We start from the raw sequence: 5,659 nt of genomic DNA, 5'->3' as shown, positions 1-5,659 counted from the left end.
CAGACTATCATATACATTACCCTGGTATATAACAGACTGTAATATCATATACATTACCCTGGTATATAACAGACTATCATATACATTACCATGGTATATAACAGACTATCATATACATTACCCTGGTATATAACAGACTGTAATATCATATACATTACCCTGGTATATAACAGACTGTAATATCATATACATTACCCTGGTATATAGCAGACTATCATATACATTACCCTGATATATAACAGACTGTACTATCATATACATTACCCTGGTATATAACAGACTATCATATACATTACCCTGGTATATAACAGACTGTACAATACATTACCCTGGTATATAACAGACTGTAATATCATATACATTACCCTGGTATATAACAGACTATCATATACATTACCATGGTATATAACATACTATCATATACATTACCCTGGTATATAACAGACTATCGTATACATTACCCTGGTATATAACAGACTGTAATATCATATACATTACCCTGGTATTTAACAGACTATCATATACATTACCCTGGTATATACCAGACTATCATATACATTACCCTGGTATATAACAGACTATCATATACATTACCCTGGTATATAACAGACTGTAATATCATATACATTACCCTGATATATAACAGACTGTACTATCATATACATTACCCTGGTATATACCAGACTATCATATACATTACCATGGTATATAACAGACTATCATATACATTACCCTGGTATATAACAGACTGTCATATACATTACCCTGGTATATAACAGACTGTACTATCATATACATTACCCTGGTATATAACAGACTATCATATACATTACCCTGGTATATAACAGACTGTAATATCATATACATTACCCTGGTATATAACAGACTATCATATACATTACCCTGGTATATAACAGACTGTAATATCATATACATTACCCTGGTATATAACAGACTATCATATACATTACCATGGTATATAACAGACTATCATATACATTACCCTGGTATATAACAGACTATCATATACATTACCCTGGTATATAACAGACTGCACTATACATTACCCTGGTATATAACAGACTGTAATATCATATACATTACCCTGGTATATAACAGACTATCATATACATTACCCTGGTATATAACAGACTATCATATACATTACCATGGTATATAACATACTATCATATACATTACCCTGGTATATAACAGACTATCATATACATTACCCTGGTATATAACAGACTATCATATACATTACCCTGATATATAACAGACTGTAATCTCGTCCCTCACTGTGACTACACTATAACAGACTGTAATCTCATCCCTCACTGTGACTACACTATAACAGACTGTAATCTCATCCCTCACTGTGACTACACTATTACAGACTGTAATCTCATCCCTCACTGCGACTACACTATAACAGACTGTAATCTCATCCCTCACTATAACAGACTGTAATCTCATCCCTCACTATAACAGACTGTAATCTCATCCCTCACTATAACAGACTGTAATCTCATCCCTCACTATAACAGACTGTAATCTCATCCCTCACTATAACAGACTGTAATCTCATCCCTCACTATAACAGACTGTAATCTCATCCCTCACTATAACAAACTGTAATCTCATCCCTCTGACCGTTCAGCTGTCGGGTCCTTTATAAGCCTATGTGATTATTCATCACATTTAAAGAGAGGCAGACACTCTTGGACCGAGGGGTGTTTTTAATTCTCTCTCTCTCAGTACGTTCATGAACTCTCTCTCCGGGCCACTCATCTAATCCAGGGGAATTCACAGCTCAGGACCAGACCTCGGCCCAGATCCTTGATCCCTGTTCCCCTCGGCGTTAAAGATATTTTTATACCTTATTCTCTGGGATACTGATTTCCTGGGTCTCTGGCCGGTCTCCCAAAGTAATGGAACAGATAGGGGGGTGGGGAATGGTTAAATGGGGAACGAGGAGGAGGAGGAGGAGGGCCGGGGAGGCAGGGAGAGGAGAGGAGAATGGTTAAACAGGGAACGAGGAGGAGGAGGAGGAGGAGGAGGGCCGAGGAAGCAGGGAGAGGAGAATGGTTAAACAGGGAACGAGGAGGAGGAGGAGGAGGAGGAGGAGGGCCGTGGAAGCAGGGAGAGGAGAGGAGAATGGTTAAACAGGGAACGAGGAGGAGGAGGAAGAGGGCCGTGGAAGCAGGGAGAGGAGAGGAGAATGGTTAAACAGGGAAGGAGGAGGAGGAGGAGGAGGAGGAGGAGGAGGAGGAGGGCCGTGGAAGCAGGGTGAGGAGAGGAGAATGGTTAAACAGGGAACGAGGAGGAGGAGGAGGAGGAGGGCCGAGGAAGCAGGGAGAGGAGAGGGGAATGGTTAAACAGGGAACGAGGAGGAGGAGGAAGAGGGCCGTGGAAGCAGGGAGAGGAGAGGAGAATGGTTAAACAGGGAACGAGGAGGAGGAGGAGGAGGAGGGCCGTGGAAGCAGGGAGAGGAGAGGAGAATTAAACAGGGAACGAGGAGGAGGGGGAGGAGGAGGAGGGCTGTGGAAGCAGGGAGAGGAGAGGAGAATGGTTAAACAGGGAACGAGGAGGAGGAGGAGGAGGAGGAGGAGGGCCGTGGAAGCAGGGAGAGGAGAGGAGAATTAAACAGGGAACGAGGAGGAGGAGGAGGAGGAGGAGGAGGAGGGCCGTGGAAGCAGGGAGAGGAGAGGAGAATTAAACAGGGAAAGCAGGGCTTGTAATTATTCAAACATAAGGTTTTATTGGTGTGGTTCGGGTGAACCCACGGTAAGCAAGGCGAACCACACTTAGGGTTTCCTCCTAAATGGCACTCTATTCCCTGTTTATTGCACTACTTTTGACCAAAACCCCTATGGCCCTATGGGCTCTGGTTAAAAATAGTGCGCTATATAGGGAATAGGGTGCCATTTGAGCCAGCTGGCGGTTCCAGACTGCTACAGCAGATTGAGAGTGGTGGCCTTCATCTGTCCCAGGTCTTTTATAAAGACATAATGACGTTGTAACTTCACCGACACCACAGAGTAACACCGCCACACTCTAATCACAGTCAAAGAGCCTTGTTCCTGATCGGCCAATGATACGGGCTCTTAAACCGTGTACCGCAGGTGCTTTCATTCCTTTCTGTGAGTGAAAGCCGTTAATTATGGCCCGTTTTGAGACCGCGCTTCTCCACTGTAGGGAAGGTTCCTCAGTCTGTCTCCATTTTCCCCGGGAGCCCAGTGGTCTGATCACTCTCTGAAGCTCTCCAAACTTCCTCTCCTCTCTTCCTCACCTCTCCTCCTCTCCTCTCTTCCTCCTCCTCACCTCTCCTCCTCTCCTCTAGGTGCTGATGATGGGGGAACCCTTCTTCGACTGTCAGATTGGCATCGTGGGCGTCCGGGCGCTCTGCCTGAAAGGCATCATGGGAGTGCGGGACTTTGAGGAGAACTTGAACAGACTGGAGGAGGTAAAGAACTAGGCTGATCTTCCTCAACTCTCCTTCCTCAAACCTCCTCTCCTTCCTCAAACCTCCTCTCCTTCCTCCTTCTTCAACCCTCCTCTCCTTCCTCCCTTCCTCAACCATCCTCGCCTTCCTCACCCTCCTCTCCTCTCCTTCCTCACCCTCCTCTCTTCCTCACCCTCCTCTCCTTCCTCAACCTCCTCTCCTTCCTCAACCCCTCCTCTTCTTCCTCACCCTCCTCTCCTTCCTCAACCCTCCTCTCCTTCCTCAACCCTCCTCTCCTTCCTCAACCCTCCTTCCCTTCCTCAAACCATCCTCTCCTTCCTCCCCCTCCTCTCCCTCCTCACCTTCCTCACCCTCCTCTCCTCCTCACCCTCCTCTCCCTTCTCCCCCCTCCCTCTCCCTTCCTCACCCCTCCTCTCCTTCCTCAAACCTCCTCTCCTTCCTCACCTTCCTCTCCTTCCTCACCCTCCTCTCCTTCTTCCCTTCCTCACCATCCTCTCCTTCCTCACCCTCCTCACCATCCTCTCCTTCCTCACCCTCCTCTCCTTCCTCAACCCTCCTCTTCTTCCTCAAGCTTCCTGCCCTTCCTCTCCTCTCCTTCCTCTCCCTCCCTCTCCTCCTCTCCCTCCTCACCCTCCTTCTTCCCTTCCTCAACCATCCTCTCCTTCCTCTCCTCTCCTTCCTCTCCTCTCCTTCCTCTCCTGTAACCTTTACCTCAAACTAACATCTCTTACAGTGAACCTGCAGTGTGGTTTGATTGTTGGTTAAAACTATGACTGTGTCAGTATGTTTCTATACTGTGATTGATTGTCTGTCCTCTCCTCCTCCCAGGATGCAGTGTTCTTCAGCTGTGGAGAGAGTCTGAGCAGTAAAGGCATGACCTACCTGACCAACTCCCTGTTCGACTACCGCTCTCCAGAGAACAACGGGGGTCAGAGCAGAGTTCATCCTGGATGCCACCAATCACAAGGTCAGAACTCACACAGGCCTTATAGTGCACAATTATTATCATGGTATTTACACATGACTGACATCTCCTTTATACTGTATCTGACCTACAGTCTTTACATTAAATATCAACCTGTTAGTCCTCATCAACCTGTTAGTCCTCATCTACCTGTTAGTCCTCATCAACCTGTTAGTCCTCATCGACCTGTTAGTCCTCATCACCATGTTAGTCCTCATCGACCTGTTAGTCCTCATTGACCTGTTAGTCCTCATCAACCTGTTAGTCCTCATCAACCTGTTAGTCCTCATCAACCTGTTAGGGGAAGCTGTCCTCATCAACCTGTTAGTCCTCCTCAACCTGTTAGTCCTCATCAACCTGTTAGTCCTCATCAACCTGTTAGTCCTCATCAACCTGTTAGGGGAAGCTGTCCTCATCAACCTGTTAGTCCTCATCTACCTGTTAGTCCTCATCAACCTGTTAGTCCTCATCGACCTGTTAGTCCTCAACAACATGTTAGTCCTCATCGACCTGTTAGTCCTCAACAACATGTTAGTCCTCATCTACCTGTTAGTCCTCAACAACCTGTTAGTCCTCATCGACCTGTTAGTCCTCAACAACATGTTAGTCCTCATCTACCTGTTAGTCCTCATCAACCTGTTAGGGGAAGCTGTCCTCATCAACCTGTTAGTCCTCATCTACCTGTTAGTCCTCATCAACCTGTTAGTCCTCATCAACCTGTTAGTCCTCATCTACCTGTTAGTCCTCATCTACCTGTTAGTCATCATCAACCTGTTAGTCCTCATCTACCTGTTAGTCATCATCAACCTGTTAGTCCTCATCAACCTGTTAGTCCTCATCAACCTGTTACTCCTCATCGACCTGTTAGTCCTCATCGACCTGTTTTAGCCCTATGCTGACCCCCCCCCTGTCTCTTCAGGCCTGTTTAGCCCTATGCTGACCCCCCCTCCCCCCTCTCTGTCCTGTTGTCTCTTCAGGCCTGTTTAGCCCTATGCTGACCCCCCCTGTCTCTTCAGGCCTGTTTAGCCCTATGCTGACCCCCCCCTGTCTCTTCAGGCCTGTTTAGCCCTATGCTGAACCCCCCCCCCCACCCCTGTCTCTTCAGGCCTGTTTAACCCTATGCTGACCTCCTGTCCTGGTCTGTGTTGACAGGAGACCTACACAGAGATATCAGGCATGCAAGCGCTTTGGGGCCTTCTACATGGATTACCTCTACACAGTGGAGACCA

The 5,659-nt window shown here is 46.8% G+C and overlaps 1 long non-coding RNA gene across 1 annotated transcript in view; it reads left to right on the top strand.

The window, feature by feature from the left end:
* Positions 1–4,394, top strand: part of LOC116360855 (uncharacterized) — a 5,943-nt gene extending 1,549 nt beyond the window's left edge. Inside the window, exons 2-3 of the long non-coding RNA XR_004207183.1 lie at positions 3,344–3,466; positions 4,295–4,394. This is a non-coding gene — a long non-coding RNA (uncharacterized LOC116360855). The remainder of the gene's footprint in view (positions 1–3,343; positions 3,467–4,294) is intronic.
* The last annotated feature ends 1,265 nt before the right edge of the window (positions 4,395–5,659 follow it).

The sequence above is a fragment of the Oncorhynchus kisutch genome, unplaced genomic scaffold (genome assembly GCF_002021735.2).
Source record: "Oncorhynchus kisutch isolate 150728-3 unplaced genomic scaffold, Okis_V2 scaffold639, whole genome shotgun sequence".
Taxonomy (NCBI): domain Eukaryota; kingdom Metazoa; phylum Chordata; class Actinopteri; order Salmoniformes; family Salmonidae; genus Oncorhynchus; species Oncorhynchus kisutch.
The sequence above is the reverse complement of the archived record's forward strand: the minus strand, read 5'-3'. Positions and strand labels throughout refer to the sequence as shown.